Source organism: Plutella xylostella, chromosome 20 (genome assembly GCF_932276165.1).
Source record: "Plutella xylostella chromosome 20, ilPluXylo3.1, whole genome shotgun sequence".
Lineage (NCBI taxonomy): Eukaryota > Metazoa > Arthropoda > Insecta > Lepidoptera > Plutellidae > Plutella > Plutella xylostella.
Window position 1 is genome coordinate 4,119,972 of NC_064000.1, and position 22,380 is coordinate 4,142,351.

The window sequence follows — 22,380 nt, forward strand, 5'->3', positions numbered from 1 at the left end:
TGGCGTGACAGCAACCCGTAGAGAAAGTGTCTAAGAGCTCACTGTAATGAGCAGGTATGCTCTGGGCATTAATGTGACAAATATTGAAATTTTTAGAGAGCGGCGCAAAGTCTTTTGCCAAAACCGCACCCAACGTCAGATCCTCATCAGCGCTTAGGTATGATAGCGAAGAGTGGGCCGATGCGAACGAGTCATCATCGCCAGACAAAAAATATAAATAAATACAATAATATATATATAATATTTACGTACTACAGAATAAATAAATAAGTAAATCAACTATCTAGTGACGTGAATAATATATTAATTTAAGCTAAATAAAAAATTAAATTAAATCAATGAAACTATTTTTTGCCTGCACTGTCCTGCTGGCTGAAAGTTAGATGAGGAAAAAATAAACGGAACTAACATTTAACACAACAATAACCATAGATTGCCCAGCTAAAAATATTTTTTTAAGTTATTAACAAGTAAAGTTGTAGTGATTGTGATAAACAAACATCTTACATTATATTATTACGGTTTACGAACGTTGCAAACTGACATTGACATAAGAATGACATTTGACACTTAAAATTGACAATTGAGAATGACAGTGACAGCTATCACAACTTTGAGAACAGAACAAAACAAAAATAATGAAAAGCGGGCAAATAGCGAAAACAAAATATCACGATACCTGCCAGGTGGAAAGAAAAACAAGTATGAAGTATTGAAATTGAGGCCCAAGAAGAATCACCGTTTGTCCCGGGAAGCCGACGAACCTGCAGTCCTGCTCCTGGTCGCAGGCGCGGTCGCGCCCGCGGCACGAGCTGTAGGCGGAGTGACCTTGCTCTGACCGGCCACCGGCTTTGCAGAGGGCAATGGGCCCTTCGCTGTGTCCTTAGCCTTCGGGGTGACGGCGGGGTGCTTCATGCACAGCTCGTCCAGCGCCGCCTCGGTCAACACCTTGACCCGGCTGTCGTCGGGCAACCTCACCATGACGGCGCCGCTCCTCGTCCAGCAGCTGCTGACTCCGAAGTGTCGGCGCGCGCGCATGAAGAGGCGCTGCCGGGGCTTCGTCAGGAACTCGCCGATGACCACTGGGCTTGCCTTGAGCTTCGTCTTGCTGCTCCACAGTTGAGACTTGGTGGCTAGACTGGCAAGTCTAACCAAGATCGGCCTAGTAGCATCAGGACGTCGAACACCAAGCCTGACTCCTGACACTGGACCATGGAGCTCCTGGCGAACTCAGATATCCCCATGAGATTGACCACAGTGTTGCAAATCAACGCAGATGGATCTTCGTTATCCTCCTCCTTGATGCCAGTGAATAGGAGGGCATTCCGCCGGGTCTGGCAATCCATCTCGTCTACTTGTGTGGCAACACTGAGGATCTGTTCCTGCAGCAGGCGCAGCATGGGCAGCACGGACTCCTTGAAGCTGCAGTAATCCCGCGTGAGCTCCTCGAGGTCCATCTTCTTTGGTGATGAACTCAAGCTGCCGAGTCTCCTTTCAAAGTCCTCCATTCGGGCAGCCATTGTTCTCTCTAAACTGATCTGAGTCTCATGCAGTTTTTGTGAAGACATCATTGTATTGTTTTTGTTTGAAAGCAGTTGTTGTGATGACAGTTTAATGGTCAGCCAGCAGGTGGGTGTGCAATCACTATTATTGCATGTAGTAAACAACTCAATAACAGTTATTGACTATATTTGTGTATAATGTGATTTGGAAAATTAAATTATAATTAATTTTAAGTAGATATTTGAATATTTATGAATTAAAAATTAAAAGTTATGAGTTTACTTTTTTACACCCTACCCACGAAAAAAAAGTATACAGTGAGTTGGCAAAGTGGTATCCTAAATCTTTATTTTTTTTAGACGACTGGATGGCGTAGTGGTTAGTGACCCTGACTACTGAGCCGAAGGTCCCGGGTTCGATTCCCGGCTGGGGCAGATATTTGTTTAAACACAGATATTTGTTCTCGGGTCTTGGAGGTGCCCGTAAAATGGCAATAGGCCCGCCCCCTATTACATTGGGACTAACAGAACACTCTGGCGAAAAGTGGGTGCAGCAATGCACCTCTGCCTACCCCGCAAGGGAGTACATTAGTACAAGGCGTGAGTGTGTGTTTGTGTCTTGTTTTGATAGATAGATAGATAGATAAATTGTTTATTTACTTAACACAACACATACACAGGTTACACAGCAAGATTTTTAACATAAAGTTTAAGATTACATAAACACAAAACACTATTAAAAGACATGCAGATAGAAAAGCAACATGTGTATTTATCATGTTAGCAAAAGGGTTCTGACTCAGCATAATACTATGATTATAATTAAATAATCACAGCGCTGGTATTCTGCCAGGACCAATTTTAGTGAGTGGGAGTGGATGAGTTTTTGTTTTTTTATTTAATTTTTTCATAGAGAAAAGCCGTGCGTTTATGGGTGCGACGCTATGAGAATGAAGGTCATGTGGACATTCGCCAGCGGCAGCGGTCGGGGCGACCGCAGATTATAACCGAAGAACGGCTGCGGCGCATGTAGGAAGCAGCCCTTCACACCGACACCGACCCGAACATTTGCGGCGGAGTATGACTGCACAACTGCGACCATACGCAATGCACTACATCGTGGAGGAGAGCACCACCGCAAGCCGGCCAAAAAAAATGTTCTGTCCGATAATCCAAGATTTAAATTTTTCACACACCATATTTTCTGGCGAAAAATCATTCAAGTCTAGTCAGATAGGTCGTCGGCATTTATGGCATGTGAACAATATACGGTACGAACCATGAAATGTGCTACCAAACCAAGAGTCAGGTATGATAGTCATTAACACGTGGGGCTGGATGAGCGCTGCTGGTCCCAGTGAACTTGTTTACATCCCAGGCCGGAGTACAGGGCAAACATCTTTGGAGTTGCTGCAGGAGGTCATGATACCGACTGTGCAAAATGTGTATCCTGAGCAAGACGTGCCTGATTTTTAACCGACTTCGAAAAAGGAGGAGGTTCTCAATTCGTCTGTATGTATGTTTTTTTTTTTTTTTTATGTATGTTCATCGATTACTCAGCCATTTATGGACCGATTTTGAAAATTCTTTTTTTGATGTATTGGGTTGAGCTCAGGGGTGGTCCCATTTTTTTTTCAGAATTTTATTCCACCCCCAAGGGTGGGTAAAGGGGTAAAAACAGGGGTATAAATTTCCATTTTGGGCACTTATCAACCGATTCTTATGAAATTTATAACGTAAATATTGTTATTATAACAAAAAGATATGATGGTGACCTTGAGCTGATCTGATGATGGAAACGGAAGGCAGTCAAGGGAACTCCTCAACGGTATATAGCAACTACCTCGTGTTTGGGCTCGAATGATTCGTATTAACGAGTAGGACATATTGGTATCATTTGCATCTTACTTTTGATTGATAATTATTGCAAATAAACTAAAAATAACAAAATAAAATAATAATTTTAAAAAAATTAAAAACCGACTTCAAAAAACCACTAAAACGTAAGAAATAATTTAAGGTTTAGACCAATCCTAGGTCACAGTATAAATATACCTAAGCAGGTACTGTTCTTTTTTGAAGTTGGTGCCATATTTCTTCAGATTAACTGCTTTGTCACTGCACCAACATCAAAAAAGAACAGTACCTGCTTAGGTATATTTATACTGTGACCTAGGATTGGTCTAAACCTTAAATTATTTCTTACGTTTTAGTGGTTTTTTGAAGTCGGTTTTTAATTTTTTTAATTTTATTCAAGTCAATTGCCCTATACTCTCGTCTCGCATAGTCCTCTCGATCACGAAGCAGCCAGGCTTGCGGCTATGCCTTGGCCGGCCCGTTCACCGGACTTGAACCCCATAGAAAATCTGTGGGGTATGATTAACGTGACCATACGTCCCGCTTTGGGCGGGACAGTCCCGCTTTCAAGCTGTCCGTCCCGCTGTCCCCCACGAGGGCAAAAATGTCCCGCTTTCAGATTCACAGACCAAGCGATAATTTAAATTACCTACATTTTGTAACTTCATCCCATATTTTCTTTTTTAATCACTTGAGACAACTATTTATCTTCTTATCACTTACTCACATAGACTATAGTGAGTAATATGAGTCCGAGTTCCACCGAGACTCCGCGAGTAACTTCGTTCAGTGACGATCATTGACTCGCTCTTGCTCTATCGTGTATATTATAAATTTATCGCGCTCACCTACCGATTCCTAACAAAGAAGAAATGCGTAGGAGTACATGTTTTCCAAAAAAAGTAATCTGTATTAACTTTTATGAATGTGAAAATAACATAAGTTGCACTATTGATAAGAACTTTAAATTAAACTACTCAAATTATTTAAAAATCAAAGTATGATGTTTAAGAATTTTGTAGCGTCTGGTATGAGAACAAACAAAAATTCCGAAAAGAAATCCGAATTTGAAACACCGAATATACCGAATGTATCTAATTTACAAAATATTGTAATAACGATTTTTTAAATATCGATTTATAAAAATCGAATACGTATAATAATCACGAAGGTTTGTTATTACGTTGTTAAATACACGAACGCAAAAAAATACGATTACTTTAGTATACGAAAAATAAAATATACAGATTTATTATAATCACGAAAATATCAAATCCAGACCGAAAATATGATAATTCGTGATTTTGACAAAAATAAAATGAACGTTTCAAAAACTTTAGAACCGAAACCTACAGATAGGTGCGACGACGATCAAAGCGAGGAAGAGCGTGTTAGGTGCACATAGATATCAAAAAACAAAGCAGAGCGTTTCAAATATAGAGTAAAAATATTGTTAAATAGAATACTATTTGTAGTATTTGTTGTTAAGTTACACAACAAAGTTCTAATTTCTTTTTTTTTCTGTTTGCTTTGTTTTAGCTATTTGTTATTTTACTTTCTTTTTTTTTGTTTTTTGTTTTTGTGTATTTTTTTTTTTTTCTTCTTGTGTATTTTTGGTGTGTGCTGGTGCTGGACACCGAATAAAGAATTTTTATCTTTTTTATCTTTATCAAAGCAAAACAATTGCACGGATTTTTACGGTGTTTAACGTTAAAAACCTTAGGGCCTAAACCTAAAGAAAGGTGCGACGTTGAGCAAAGCGAGGAGGAGCGTTTAGGTGCACATAGATGTCGAAAAACCAAGCGGAGCACAGCGAAGCAAAAAAAAGTTTAATTGTTAACTAAGTTACATTCGGGGATCTGTGTTTTCGGAATATTAAAACTTTGTAATTCGTTATTTAAATAAAAAATAAATAAAATAAATAAAATAATTTTATTTCAGACTTATTAAATTAATTACAATCAATAGTCCATATGGTGGTTAGTAAACATGATATTATAATGAAATGGTTAATAAATACACAAACACAATAAAACGCACAAAATAACAAAAATATAAAAAGGGGTACACGGCCCGTTTGGACTCTCAGATACCTACACCTGCTAGAAGGCTGTCAACTTGACTGCATGTAGCCTTATCCAGCGCGCCAGCATCGGAGAGTCCCACCGGTCCGCCAACGCATTCAGGATGCCATTGGAGCCGCAGCGCATGCGGCGCCACATAAATAATTTGAAATATTTAAAAAAAAACGTACATTTAAAACATCGAAATTATAACATTCCAAAAATTTACTTTGGTCATTTTAATAAATCTGTTGTTTGAAATTTCGTTTATCAACTTCTCGTAATTTTCGTTATTCGGAAACTTAAAATTTACTAGAACTATGAAATTCATAATTTAAAAAATCGTTATTTTCATATTCGTAAAAAAGTTATTCGGATTTATGTAGGGTATATTTATAATAACATAGTAAGTATTTAGGTATCCTAAATATACCACTTTACAAGATTATTAGATAAATATAAAAAATAGTCTTTCACCATTCATGCATCTCTTTCACATTTCACTCTTTCATCGTAGGGATTGAACTTTCAATTGATGCACTGAGAAAACTGAGCGAAAGGATAAGAAGATAAGAAAGAAAGATAATATGTATCTTTGAGGGATATGACATTCGGCAGGTGGTGTCCCGCTTTGACAAAAAAAATAAATGGTCACGTTAGGTATGATGCTCCAGGAATAGAACAACAGAAGAGAGAGGACCACAGCAGCACTGGTCTCTCATGTTAACGAGGTTTGGGAGTCATTTCGTGGGACGGCCCTGTGTGAAAATTTGGTAAGGTCGATGCGAAGAAGGTGCGACGCAGTTATTGATGCGAACGGAGAAATGACCAGATATTAATGTTATATTTTGTTAGTATTAAGCGTATTTTAGATACGAAATTATAAGTATACCAATGGTATCGATTCTGAAGGGCACACTTCCTAATTTTAAAATGAGCTAAAATCTCTAAATTTAACTTACAGCGCTAATTTTTGCTATTCTGAAGGCAACGATTTTAACGGCCAACTAAATTTAGAAGGCTCATTTGACGTCTTTAAAATGAGTGTGGCCATGTACTTAAGGATATTACAATCGAAAATATCGATTAACTTTTTTAACCTTAAAGTACTCCAAATAAATTTAATTATCCTAAATAGTAGTTGAAAATAATTAAAGAATTAAATACCCTGCATTTATATTGGTTTTCGTGATAATTTCAAATATTTATGTTACATATTCATAATTAATTATTGCAACTGGTAACTCTGGCTAGAAAATGCTTCTATGGTGTTCTATGGACATTTCCGAGTGATTTGAAAAAATATAATAGAGATGGGGTAAATTGATAAAATAGTGAGAATAATCGAATATACTCGATTATTGCACTAGAATATTTTAACAATAGTTTTTCAGTAAAGTATGTAGGTACTAAGTTCTACATCGATGTGTTATCCACGATATTTAATGTAAGTACTTACTAACTTAAATGTTTAATAGTTGATGATGATGTTACGTTATATACTTAAGTAGATGACTGTGTAAGGGATGATATTCATATAAGAATATGAAAAGTATCGAATACTTACAAAAGCAGAAATACCTTATCAGCACTTACTTATTTCCGATGAGCACGTATTTATATTTACCAAATACGCATATGATTATAATAAAATTACCTACCAAGGAATCGATCCAGCATCAATTATTTTTTCATTCAAGCATAGGTCGGAAGCAAGTAACATTGCACTAGGTACATCTCTATGGCGCATGCGCGCTGGACTGCAAGAGAGGCGCGCCGCCGGCGCGGCGCCAACACCGCCATATTGAATTATCCGCCGAAAAGTTTGCCGCTATTTTTTAAAGTATTTTTGTTAAGTCTTTACAATACAAAACAAACATCTATTATAAATTATTATGTTTGTGTTTGGAATATGCAATTGTAAAATCGATAAGGTGCTTGTGTGCAAGTTTACGAATTATTTTAGGAAGTTACCGACGTAAAATCTAAGTAAGTAAATATTTTTATCAGTTGGGCAACTTGGGAATCTGGTTACTAACTATCTGGTTACTTATGTTTGTGTTCTAGCGTTTTCGTTTCTAATATTTAAAGTTTTGTGTAAATAGGTACATACCTATAAGGATAAGCTTATTCTGTCAACTATCCAAACAACTTACCTATACTTACTTTATTTTTCAGTGACAACAACAAAGAAAATGAAAAATCACCCACACCCATAAACTAAACATGAAACGCTGGATACAAGAGATTAATTCCTCTCTGGGACAATAATACTAAAACGACCATCAGACCACCTAGTTACCTACCTACTAACTAGAATGATAATGGAAATAAGATACAGAAATGAAATCAAGCAATGGGGGCTAACGCGTGTGAATTTGCCGCTAGGGGCGCTGGTGTTGACTCAGGTCAAGTGACATTTTACTTTTCATATAATTTGTTTGGCGGGCTTCGTGATAAATTATATTTTCGTTCATTTCCCTGTTGAAAAGTGATCTCTTTTTGCAAAATTATCGCAAATATGGATTATTTGTCGTTGAAAGCTGAATAATTAAGGAAAAGGGGCGCAAAAATAAGCAGTCTCAAAGAGCAGCTAATTCCGAGGTTAGTTTGTTTACTGTTTACAAACTTATTTTTTACGAAGTGTATGCTTGTTTGCTTAGGTAACAGCTATGTTTTTTCTTTTTACAGACACCAAGACTATGACCGTAACAGTAACTTGGTTGGAAACGTAGAGGACAGCATCATACAACAAAATGATTCAGTGTATACTTACTGTTGAGTGGCCTTCAGAAACTTTGTATAGCAGTGTGAACACTAATAATTAAACTCCAGATCTAGATATTGTCACCAATGAGTACTTTGGAATTTATGTACAATGTATACCATCGCTCTTACGGTTAATTAAAACATCGTGATAAAACCTGCACATCTAGATTTTCGAACCCACCAACCTGCAGAGGACCAGCGTGGTAGGAAATGGTCCAAGCTTAGGAGTGGAGTTTAGACCTTAAGGCGATATGCACAAAGGCTCCATTCGAGTGAGCCAGGTGCAGGTACTGACACCCCCACAAATAATAGAATACTTAGTATACTATACTACCATTATTTAGTTTCAACTAACAACTCAACCAGCATTCATTGTGTGGATTACTAATGTGTTATATTTTTGTATAGCAGTGTGTTTAAACGGAAAGGATAAATAAAAGTTAAATCAGTGTGTAATTCTTTTATTTTTATTGTATTTATTAAATGCCTAATCCTTATTTACATTATGTTCTTTCTGAAATTTTTTATAATGATTTTCACAAACATGTCGGATAATAATTATTTCACAAGCCACTGTTTTAGAACAGTTTTATCACTTGTTAACATAAGTCCTCCTTTTCTTTCCGAACATAACGGATCTACACTACATTGCGGCATAGTAACTCGATGTGATGATAGTTATTTTATAATTAATAAGCTTATAAGATTCAAAATTTTAAAACTTTATTTCGCGCCAATTTGATACAGTCTCCTTTGATAAGTTTGACAGCTATGGTACCTCTTGACCTCGGTCGACAGTGGCGCCAACTGGTGAGCAAAAAAACGGTAGTCCCCATTGTGTATATTGGTGTCACAAAAATGACTCAACCAGTGTGTGTTGTGTTATTCATCCAAATAAAGTTTTACGTCTCTGAAATTTCTTTCTTCTTTCATAAAAAGTATGTAATAGTATAGTAGTATATATATAGTTTCTTAAAGTCAGGCATATTTTTCAGATAAAAGGTAACCTATTGTAACAAAATAGGTAGTTAAATATTTGAGCTATACAGAGACCACTTTAAGCAAAATATTCTTCCAAGTTGAAAGGGGTAAGTAAAGAGTTAGATAGGTACATAGGTAGGTGAGTTAAGGTTAAGGTGTTCCTCATGTATGTAGAGCCGGTCTGTTTGGAAGAGGAAAGCCGAGGTGTTACGGCTAGTGTAATTCCTGAAGTAGATCGGTAGGTGTGTTGATTAATTATTAGATCTAGAACAATAACTTAAGTTGTTTTTAAGCAACCAGGTTCATGCCTAGCTTGTCAGTAACACGTTTTTAAGTCATTCAGTCTAAAGATCTGAAATAATAATATGACAAAACAGAGTCACTTTCACATCGTAATTTCGCAAAAAATAATAAATTAGCGTCGTTGCAATTAGCTTTACATGCTTAAACAACACATCAGCTTTAAGTTAAATCCATATTTATGCACCTACAACAACAATATCCCATATATTTCACGGTTTTACTTTTAGAAATTTTAGTATAATTTTAACAGGTACCTGTTCAGACCCCTTTTAAATTTAGGAAGAAAGTTGCTAACTTTAAGTAGACAGCGCTAACAATGGTACCTTCAGAATACCAATTCGACCATCTAACCTAAGTTGAATAGTTTTAACGCTGTCAGATTCAAAATTTAAAGTGACGTCTCTAATTTTTGATCTCCAAAATTAGTTATAATTAGTTTATCTAAACGGTGCCTTCAGAATGCCAAATAAATTTTGAGAGAATGTAAGCGTTTTTTGACAGCGTTAAAATTAGAATGTGCCCTTCAGAATCGATACCATTAAGTGTAGATAATTACATATTTGTTTTTAAACATAATCTTAGAAGGATTAATCTATTTTTGTTTTTTTAAGTTTATTTCTTTTGGTAAATAAAATTATGAATTTTGCGCTTTTGTTTTATTGGTGCAATCATAACTGATATTCTTTTACTTAAGTATTTATTAGTGTTGTGTGAGAACCGAGTAGGTCTATTACTTAACAACGTCCAGATGTAGACGAGGCCAAACACCTTTTTAAAACAATCAAAACAACGGTTCAAATTATTATTGCACATCTGGTCAAGTTTCTTGCAATATCTTTCTAAAATTTTATCTTTCGAACTTTATAAAATTAAAAACCGACTTCAAAAAACCACTAAAAAGTAAGAAATAATTTAAGGTTTAGACCAATCCTAGGTGGCAGTACAAATATACCTAAGCAGGTACTGTTCTTTTTAACCGACTTCAAAAAAAGGAGGAGGTTCTCAATTCGTCGGGATCTTTTTTTTTTACATTTTTTATGTACGATTACTCCGCCGTTTATAAACCGATTTTGAAAATTATTTTTTTGTTGTATTGGGTTGAGCTCCCAGGTGGTCCCATTTTTTTTTCAGAATTTTATCTCACCCCCAAGGGTGGGTAAAGAGGTAAAAACAGGGTACGAATTTCCATTTTGGGCACATATTAACTGATTCTAATAAAATTAAGAACGTAAATATAGTTCTTATAGCAAAAAAATATGATGGTGACCTTGAGCTGATCTGATGATGGAAACGGAAGGCAGTCAGGGGAACTCCTCAACGGTATATAGCAACTACTTCGTGTTTAGGCTTGAATGATTCGTATTGATTAGTAGGACTTTTTGGAATCATTTGCACCTTACTTTTGATTCAAAATTATTGCAAATAAACTAAAAACTATAAAATAAAATAATAATAAAAAAACCGACTTAAAAAAATCACTAAAATGTAAGAAATACGTAATTAAGGTTTACGTGGCAGGGGCGACGTTACCAAGGACAGCAGGTAGCGGGAGAGGTAGCGGGGAAGGGCAAGGCATGCACTGCACGTCATTATTACGGCAGTCTCGGCCGGGCAGTCGAGGCGAACACATGGGTTGTATAATCTGTCATAATTTTAGTGCGAGTACCTGGCACAGAGGATTTCCGCCGTGTAGCGCGGCAACGCAGCTAGCGTTATGGGGACTTTTGGGGCGGGTGCGTCCTGGAGTAGTTTATTTAGGTAAGTAAGTTGTGTTTTGTTTGTGTTATTTCTTTTGTATTTTATTTTTGACGAGGTGGATGTATGTATTGTTAAGAAATTTTGTATTTTTATTAATTAATAAAAGAATTATCTACATACCAAGTTGTTATTGTAACCATTGCCTAGTGTTTGTTTATTTCAAGTATTTCGTATTACCAACGTCACAGTGGACTGAATTTAACTAAAATAATCTTCAGATTTAACCCAGCCACCATGGGATCCTGGTCAGTACTCTTGCTAAACTTTCTTTATGGTTTTTATATCTTACTGTGGTTATTTACATCTTTCTAATTGCAATGTTTCTACTTGCAGTATTTCTAATTTACGTCGACCACAGCCGGCACCAGCGGCAGCGGCAGCGCAGGAGATATGCACGGGCCCACACTCTTGCAGAACCTGCGCACAAAGGCTGGAGCCGCCGCCGTATTTACGGGATACAAACAAAGGTAAGGGTGACACTTGACACATGAATAGGACTTTTTTAAGATGGTATTTCACCGGCGAGAAACTGATGGTTGAATTAACATTATGGTAAAATTTACTATCTTATTTTACAGCGCAACGATGGAGGAGGCCAGCGTCCCCTTCTCCGCGTTCCCCCGTTGCGCCGGCGCAGACGATCACGCAAGAAAAAAAAGTAAGAAAATAATAATATTTATGCTATGCCGAAGGTCCCGGGTTCGATTCCCGGCTGGGGCAGGTATTTGTTTAAAGACAAATTTGTACTCGGGTCTTGATGATGGCCGTGTATGAGATGTCCCCACATATTTATTAATTTATTAAGTTTCTATGGAGAATTAAAAAAGTCACACACGCCTTTCAGCTTAGTATTACTTTTGCAACACCCTGTAAAATATTCTTTTTTTTTTACAGCGCGAGCGTCCCTATCGCCGCCGTCATCTGTTTCGTCACCATAGAATATGGGCTTGATGGTCCAACGCTGACTGACAGCGAAGCAGGCGAAGGGCCATCAGGTTGGACTCCGCCAGCTTCACCGGCGACTTCTTTATAAAATTCCAACCGAAGTTCGTTTTTTTTTCTAAAGCTCCTGCTGAACCAAATTATGAAATAAAATAATCATAATTTTGTAGGTAATGTGTCTATCTGTAGCTAATGATTTATTATTCGGCGGACGTCTCCTCCGACGCCGACGCCGCCATCGTCGCCGGTCACTGTCATCGAGGTCCCGCAGGAGCCCTACACGCCGCCACCGACTCCAGTAAATGCGGACGATGTTTGCAGGGGGCCCCACCCCTGCAACACTTGCGGGACAATTAATTATTATTTGTGATTTTTTATAAGGACTTTTATAGTATATTTTTATTGAACTCGACTTTGTTTTATTTACTAAGGCCGGGGTCTCCTATTTTCGCCGTAGGTCGCGTCCAGCGTCACGCCGTAGGCCGCGTCACGATGCTCACTATAGAAATGTACTGATGCGGTCTCCCTCACACGCCGACGTTGGCGCGTAGACGTAGTGAGAATCGTGACGCGGCCTACGGCGGTGACACTTGACGCGACCTACGGAGTAAATAGGAGACCCGGGCCTAAGGCCTGGGTCTCCTATTTTCGCTGTAGGTCGCGTCAAGCGTCGCTCCGTGGGCCGCGTCACGATGCTCACTATAGAAATGTACTGATGCGGTCTCCCTCACACGCCGACGTTGGCGCGTAGACATAATGAGCATTGTGACGCGGCCTACGGCGGTGACAGTTGACACTTGACGCGACCTACGGAGTAAATAGGAGACCCGGGCCTTACCAATGTTCGCTATTCTTTGTGACCCTTTATGCTCACTCGAATGCAACCTCTGTGGATATCACATTAAAGTGTAGATTCTTTTATAAGCTTGGACAGTTGGGCATGCAGGGTTATGAATACAGTTGAAGTCGTAAACTATAGGTTTTTTGGTTAGCTCTTAAAGCACTTGTTTCTAAAGTATGGGAAATTTATGTGAATTTCTTATCATTAGATTACATTTAAGTTTTGGAATTCTAGAGAGTGTGAAATTGGGTTAAGTTCAAACTTCATTATATTGTCCTATATAGTATACACATCCTTATAACCAATATACACATCCTTAAAACCAATTTTCGCTGATATAGATAGACCGAATTCTGTAACGGTATGATTTTATTGAAATTGTGGATCGTGACTTAATATGGCCTTGGCAGGTCACTCATTTCGTGTTAGGAGACTTCTTCCCGAATTGCCACATGTGGCTAAATAATAGTGTGTTAATGCCCGGGCACTTTATAGTGGACATGGTGTTCGGGGTAAACGTGGAACATTTTATAGATACAGTTTTGTTGTGGTGCAGTGGCTGTACGGCACTAAGATATGAGCATTACCCCCCCGACGAATGCGAGCTTGGCAAAGGTAAGTTTGTAAATTACTATACCTATTTCTATATTTCATAATGTGTCTTGATACAGAGAGTATAAAACATAAGAGGCCAGCAGTGGGAAACAATTGAACTCGTGCCATATGTTGATAGAGATGGTGGTATATCGAAATCATTTTTTCCACCTCGAAAGCCCTTCGGATCATTATTGTAATCAAATTATTAATAAACCATGAAGTTTTCTCAGCATCTGTATACCAGCAAAAGTCAGCGTTTGTCATGTGGGCTAGGTGCAACTTCACACCAGAGGTGTTCAAGTTCAGTTGGTGTGTGAATCTGTGGGGTATGATATGATGATCCAGGAATGGGACAACAGAAGAGAGAGGATCAAAGTTTCAACCCCCCTCAGATCGTGGTTCCCTTGGAAAGTCAAACCAACCAGTCCGAAGACCCAGAGGATCCCGTGGTCGAGGAGGATCAGGTAGGGGAAAACCCAACACCCGATCCGAGACTTGGCGTTCTGAACAGAACAACAAGTTTCTAGCCCAGAAGCGGGAAGCGGAACGCAACGCACGTTTCCAGAACATTTGCATGCCTCCGGCATCGCAACAACCAGTACCAGCTCAACAACAAAACAAGTTTCTTGGCATGGCCATTACGACCTATGCTCAACCACTTCCCATTGCAACTCAAGGATTAGGATTTATGCTAAACCAGTACTACATCAAGCTTCAAGAACAACTCGGAGCAGACCGTGTCGCAGAAAGGTGTTCAATACACTAATTATTTAAGCAGTTATGTCAGAAAACTGGACCAAAATTTAAAAATTTTACTCGAGTTGGTGGGGGGGGCACTGCCGTGCCCCCAAATATTTTAGTTTGCCCTTGATTTATACACCCAATACTACTTATATTCCAAATTTGAAGCTTCTAGGTCTGCTAAAGGTGTGCTTAGAATTTTTATAATCGGTGAGTGAATGAGTGAGTGAGTCAGTGACAAAATTAAGAAACTTTGACCCGTTATAATTCTTAAACTACTGGTTCAATTTGAATGAAATTTGAAATATACCGTGTCTTTACAATGCCGGCATGGTTAGTGAAAATTCAGTCTTCTAGTTTTATCCACAACGAAGTTACAGAGGGTCGAAAATGGCCTGAATTGCTTCGAGAAAAGGATGGTGCGGCCGTGCCGCTTTTATGCTCGACTTGGTGGGGGCACTCCCGTGCCCCCAGATAATTAAGGTGTTTGTTTGTTAATAATATTGTTATGTTTTGATAAGGTCAATATCCACTTCGGGTCGCTGAGCCAGCGGAGTAAGTAAGTAAGTACTATGTTGGATTCATCACGAACGTTATTCATAATTCATAAAGAAGATAATTAAATTAAAGTTTCTACGTTGAAATTTGTGGTTAGAAAAAATAAAGTGACGAAGAAGTTGTTTCTGTTGTAAAAAGACAAATTTAATCTTAAAGTATAGTATAACTATACTAACTCACACTATTGAAGAAGTTCGCCCGGTAACAGAAATGTACCGGCCTTGTAAAAAGCGTGCACATCGTTCGTCTCGAACAAATTTCGTCGGAAAGGTCATCGTTTGGTGAGAATTGAAGTGATTGACTTAAATCACGAGTCAAGTAGAAGTGAGTCGGTGATTTTAAAAGCGCAATACGTAGTGATACCTAAATCTATTAACAAGATTATGGACATGACAGAAAATTTAGTAACAAAATAGTGTAATTTATAACAATGCCACTTGCGATAGCAAATGCCATGTTGCCAACAAATTCGTGTGTCATCGTTTGGTGGGAATTGAAGTGATTGACTTATTGTGATAGCAAATCATGTTGAATTTTAAAAATCTTTATATTCAGCTGTTCTTTATGGGAAATATTATGTATTTCCCAATAAAAGCGACCACGCGTGAGTAGATTTTCAACGAGCACAGGATGCTTTGTCAAAACCATCCTGTGAAGCCGATGAAGACTTTATGGATACTTCGAAACAAATATTACAAAATCCTATCGGCAATCACATGTGACAACTTGTAAATGATCAAGTTTCACTGCAAAAGAAACACTAAGCTATGCTAAGTGTGTGAAGTATATGAAAAGTTTGTGCCAGCTTCGTAATAGAGTAAAAAAGTGGAACACAAAAGCCATATTAAATGAGCTCACAGAAAGCAATGCATTAAGAAAACTTACATAGAAAATTACTCAAACATTCGCTTTACTGCTACAGGCATAATTAAGAAATTGTGGCAAAAAGTGTACGGGGCGGAGTCGGCCGAAGGCTTTGCAATTTTCCAACTGTAGTAGGAGCAATTGACTGCACTCATATCAAGATAAAAAGAGTAGGTGGAGACATGAGTGAGGCCTATGTAAATAGAAAAGGCTATTCCTCTATAAACGTTCAAGTGTTCTGCGATGCGAAACTAAAAATCAGGGATATATAAAAACGAGAAACACCGTGGAAAGGTTTTTTTGTTTTTGGAAACAAAGATTCAGATGCCTTTCGAAAGACTTGTATATGAAGATTATGAAGTAGGCCACTGCCACCATGGGATCCTGGTCAGTACTCTTGCTAAACTTTCTTTATGGTTTTTATATCTTACTGTGGTTATTTACATCTTTCTAATTGCAATGTTTCTACTTGCAGTATTTCTAATTTACGTCGACCACAGCCGGCACCAGCGGCAGCGGCAGCGCAGGAGATATGCACGGGCCCACACTCTTGCAGAACCTGCGCACAAAGGCTGGAGCCGCCGCCGTATTTACGGGATACAAACAAAGTTAAGGGTGACACTTGACACATGAATAGGACTTTTTTAAGATGGTATTTCACCGGCGAGAAACTGCTGTTTGAATTAACATTATGGTAAAATTTACTATCTTATTTTACAGCGCAACGATGGAGGAGGCCAGCGTCCCCTTCTCCGCGTTCCCCCGTTGCGCCGGCGCAGACGATCACGCAAGAAAAAAAAGTAAGAAAATAATAATATTTATGCTATGCCGAAGGTCCCGGGTTCGATTCCCGGCTGGGGCAGGTATTTGTTTAAAGACAAATTTGTACTCGGGTCTTGATGATGGCCGTGTATGAGATGTCCCCACATATTTATTAATTTATTAAGTTTCTATGGAGAATTAAAAAAGTCACACACGCCTTTCAGCTTAGTATTACTTTTGCAACACCCTGTAAAATATTCATTTTTTTTACAGCGCGAGCGTCCCTATCGCTGCCGTCATCTGTTTCGTCACCATAGAATATGGGCCTGATGGTCCAACGCTGACTGACAGCGAAGCAGGCGAAGGGCCATCAGGTTGGACTCCGCCAGCTTCACCGGCGACTTCTTTATAAAATTCCAACCGAAGTTCGTTTTTTTTTCTAAAGCTCCTGCTGAACCAAATTATGAAATAAAATAATCATAATTTTGTAGGTAATGTGTCTATCTGTAGCTAATGATTTATTATTCGGCGAACGTCTCCTCCGACGCCGACGCCGCCATCGTCGCCGGTCACTGTCATCGAGGTCCCGCAGGAGCCCTACACGCCGCCACCGACTCCAGTAAATGCGGACGATGTTTGCAGGGGGCCCCACCCCTGCAACACTTGCGGGACAATTAATTATTATTTGTGATTTTTTATAAGGACTTTTATAGTATATTTTTATTGAACTCGACTTTGTTTTATTTACTAAGGCCTGGGTCTCCTATTTTCGCTGTAGGTCGCGTCAAGCGTCGCTCCGTGGGCCGCGTTACGATGCTCACTATAGAAATGTACTGATGCGGTCTCCCTCACACGCCGACGTTGGCGCGTAGACATAGGCCTTGGTCTCCTATTTACGCCGTAGTTCGCGTCCAGCGTCACGCCGTAGGCCGCGTCACAATGCTCACTATAGAAATGTACTGATGCGGTCTCCCTCACACGCCGACGTTGGCGCGTAGATGTAGTGTACATCGTGACGCGGCCTACGGCGGTGACACTTGACGCGACCTATGGAGTAAATAGGAGACCCGGGCCATAATGAGCATTGTGACGCGGCCTACGGCGGTGACAGTTGACACTTGACGCGACCTACGGAGTAAATAGGAGACCCGGGCCTTACCAATGTTCGCTATTCTTTGTGACCCTTTATGCTCACTCGAATGCAACCTCTGTGGATATCACATTAAAGTGTAGATTCTTTTATAAGCTTGGACAGTTGGGCATGCAGGGTTATGAATACAGTTGAAGTCGTAAACTATAGGTTTTTTGGTTAGCTCTTAAAGCACTTGTTTCTAAAGTATGGGAAATTTATGTGAATTTCTTATCATTAGATTACATTTAAGTTTTGGAATTCTAGAGAGTGTGAAATTGGGTTAAGTTCAAACTTCATTATATTGTCCTATATAGTATACACATCCTTATAACCAATATACACATCCTTAAAACCAATTTTCGCTGATATAGATAGACCGAATTCTGTAACGGTATGATTTTATTGAAATTGTGGATCGTGACTTAATATGGCCTTGGCAGGTCACTCATTTCGTGTTAGGAGACTTCTTCCCGAATTGCCACATGTGGCTAAATAATAGTGTGTTAATGCCCGGGCACTTTATAGTGGACATGGTGTTCGGGGTAAACGTGGAACATTTTATAGATACAGTTTTGTTGTGGTGCAGTGGCTGTACGGCACTAAGATATGAGCATTACCCCCCCGACGAATGCGAGCTTGGCAAAGGTAAGTTTGTAAATTACTATACCTATTTCTATATTTCATAATGTGTCTTGATACAGAGAGTATAAAACATAAGAGGCCAGCAGTGGGAAACAATTGAACTCGTGCCATATGTTGATAGAGATGGTGGTATATCGAAATCATTTTTTCCACCTCGAAAGCCCTTCGGATCATTATTGTAATCAAATTATTAATAAACCATGAAGTTTTCTCAGCATCTGTATACCAGCAAAAGTCAGCGTTTGTCATGTGGGCTAGGTGCAACTTCACACCAGAGGTGTTCAAGTTCAGTTGGTGTGTGAATCTGTGGGGTATGATATGATGATCCAGGAATGGGACAACAGAAGAGAGAGGATCAAAGTTTCAACCCCCCTCAGATCGTGGTTCCCTTGGAAAGTCAAACCAACCAGTCCGAAGACCCAGAGGATCCCGTGGTCGAGGAGGATCAGGTAGGGGAAAACCCAATACCCGATCCGAGACTTGGCGCTCTGAACAGAACAACAAGTTTCTAGCCCAGAAGCGGGAAGCGGAACGCAACGCACGTTTCCAGAACATTTGCATGCCTCCGGCATCGCAACAACCAGTACCAGCTCAACAACAAAACAAGTTTCTTGGCATGGCCATTACGACCTATGCTCAACCACTTCCCATTGCAACTCAAGGATTAGGATTTATGCTAAACCAGTACTACATCAAGCTTCAAGAACAACTCGGAGCAGACCGTGTCGCAGAAAGGTGTTCAATACGAGGGCGATACCGAAATGATCGGGAATAGAAAAAAGTACAAAGATATCATAATATTATTTACTTTTATTGTTTTTCAAAGTAGTCTCCGTGACATTCAATGCACTTTTTCATTCGATTAAACCAATCATTGAAACAGTAATTCCAGTCTGAAGTGGATACTGTCAAAACAGCTGATTTGTAAGCTTCGACCGCCTCTTCTGGGCCGCTAAACCGTTGACCACGTAGCATATCTTTAATTCTTGGGAATGTAAAATAATCATTGGGGCTCAGATCAGGGCTATACGGAGGATGGTCCATCAACTCCACGTTTTTCATATTTAAAAACATTCTTGTTTTGCGAGCGGTATGAGAGCTTGCATTATCGTGGTGAAGGATTATACGACGATTCGGGTTAGTTTTACGAAGTTCTCTTACGACTTCCGGCAAACAAACTGTTGTGTACCAATCAGCAGTAACCGTCCTTTGTTCTTGTAATGGAATCGTAGCCACATGGCCAGTTTTCGATACAAACGAAGCGACCATTTTTTTCGACACGCTGCGTGAGCGAATAACTTTTGTTGGCTTGACCTCACCTTCGAAGACCCAAACTGCCGATTGATGTTTTCTTTCGGGCTCATATGAATAAATCCACGATTCATCACCAGAGACGATATTGTAGACAGCATTTGAACTGCCTCCATTGAACCGTTGCAGAGCAGATCGACACCAATTAACACGAGCCGACTTTTGTTCCTCGGTCAAACGGTGGGGCACCCAGCGCGAAACTAACTTCTTGACACCCAGTTCTTCATGTAAAATGGTTTGAATGGCTGTCATACCAATGCTGAGAGAAGCCCGAATCTGCTCGTATGTCACATGTCTATCTTCTTTTATTAACTGGCGTACAGCATCGATGTTATCTTGTGTTACCGCTGTTTTTGGCCGACCAGTAGAAGGGACTGTGGTAAGAGAGGAACGTCCACGGCGAAACTCAGAATACCAACGATATATAGTCGTTTTACTTGGTGCTTCAAGTTTATAAATAGAAACAAGCTCGGCGAGACATTGTTCTTGAGATAAACCTCGACGAAAGTTGTGAAAAACTGTATTCATAACCCTGCACGTAAATGTTCCCGCGTAAGCTCCATTTTTTACACCGACTTGTCAAATTCAAATGGTCAATACTCTTTTATTTTTTACTTTTTTTTAAATTCGAAAATGGAATTATGTTTGAAAAAACACTACATTTGATACAACAAAAAGGTTTCACTCTAATTTATTCCTAAGTATTCTATTCCCGATCTTTTCGGTGTAGCCCTCGTACACTAATTATTTAAGCAGTTATGTCAGAAAACTGGACCAAAATTTAAAAATTTTACTCGAGTTGGTGGGGGGGGCACTGCCGTGCCCCCAAATATTTTAGTTTGCCCTTGATTTATACACCCAATACTACTTATATTCCAAATTTGAAGCTTCTAGGTCTGCTAAAGGTGTGCTTAGAATTTTTATGATCGGTGAGTGAATGAGTGAGTGAGTCAGTGACAAAATTAAGAAACTTTGACCCGTTATAATTCTTAAACTACTTGTTCAAATTGAATGAAATTTGAAATATACCGTGTCTTTACAATGCCTGCATGGTTAGTGAAAATTCAGTCTTCTAGTTTTATCCACAACGAAGTTACAGAGGGTCGAAAATGGCCTGAATTGCTTCGAGAAAAGGATGGTACGGCCGTGCCGCTTTTATGCTCGACTTGGTGGGGGCACTCCCGTGCCCCCAGATAATTAAGGTGTTTGTTTGTTAATAATATTGTTATGTTTTGATAAGGTCAATATCCACTTCGGGTCGCTGAGCCAGCGGAGTAAGTAAGTAAGTACTATGTTGGATTCATCACGAACGTTATTCATAATTCATAAAGAAGATAATTAAATTAAAGTTTCTACGTTGAAATTTGTGGTTAGAAAAAATAAAGTGACGAAGAAGTTGTTTCTGTTGTAAAAAGACAAATTTAATCTTAAAGTATAGTATAACTATACTAACTCACACTATTGAAGAAGTTCGCCCGGTAACAGAAATGTACCGGCCTTGTAAAAAGCGTGCACATCGTTCGTCTCGAACAAATTTCGTCGGAAAGGTCATCGTTTGGTGAGAATTGAAGTGATTGACTTAAATCACGAGTCAAGTAGAAGTGAGTCGGTGATTTTAAAAGCGCAATACGTAGTGATACCTAAATTCTATTAACAAGATTATGGACATGACAGAAAATTTAGTAACAAAATAGTGTAATTTATAACAATGCCACTTGCGATAGCAAATGCCATGTTGCCAACAAATTCGTGTGTCATCGTTTGGTGGGAATTGAAGTGATTGACTTATTGTGATAGCAAATCATGTTGAATTTTAAAAATCTTTATATTCAGCTGTTCTTTATGGGAAATATTATGTATTTCCCAATAAAAGCGACCACGCGTGAGTAGATTTTCAACGAGCACAGGATGCTTTGTCAAAACCATCCTGTGAAGCCGATGAAGACTTTATGGATACTTCGAAACAAATATTACAAAATCCTATCGGCAATCACATGTGACAACTTGTAAATGATCAAGTTTCACTGCAAAAGAAACAATAAGCTATGCTAAGTGTGTGAAGTATATGAAAAGTTTGTGCCAGCTTCGTAATAGAGTAAAAAAGTGGAACACAAAAGCCATATTAAATGAGCTCACAGAAAGCAATGCATTAAGAAAACTTACATAGAAAATTACTCAAACATTCGCTTTACTGCTACAGGCATAATTAAGAAATTGTGGCAAAAAGTGTACGGGGCGGAGTCGGCCGAAGGCTTTGCAATTTTCCAACTGTAGTAGGAGCAATTGACTGCACTCATATCAAGATAAAAAGAGTAGGTGGAGACATGAGTGAGGCCTATGTAAATAGAAAAGGCTATTCCTCTATAAACGTTCAAGTGTTCTGCGATGCGAAACTAAAAATCAGGGATATATAAAAACGAGAAACACCGTGGAAAGGTTTTTTTGTTTTTGGAAACAAAGATTCAGATGCCTTTCGAAAGACTTGTATATGAAGATTATGAAGTAGGCCACTGCCAAAGCCTCGCTAAGCGGCGGCACTAACCCCCGCTCGTACTCGTACATCACCAGCACCACCAATGAGTCCTGTTGCTGCGGTGCTGGCACTTATGCCCAAGGTCAAGTTAGTCATCAACCGCAACAAGGCCCTAAACAACCAAGCTTTAACAAAATATTTATATTCAGAACTTCACCGACAAATAATAAAAATTGTATGTTAAAAATATCAGCCTTTCAGTATTTTACAGGAACAATGACACT

At 39.0% G+C, this 22,380-nt stretch overlaps 1 long non-coding RNA gene across 1 annotated transcript; it reads left to right on the top strand.

Moving 5' to 3' along the window:
• Positions 1-10,973: 10,973 nt before the first annotated feature.
• LOC105391752 lies at positions 10,974-12,257 on the top strand. The gene is made up of 4 exons (XR_007267453.1): positions 10,974-11,233; positions 11,567-11,700; positions 11,812-11,891; positions 12,128-12,257. It is a non-coding gene; the product is annotated as an uncharacterized LOC105391752 (long non-coding RNA).
• The last annotated feature ends 10,123 nt before the right edge of the window (positions 12,258-22,380 follow it).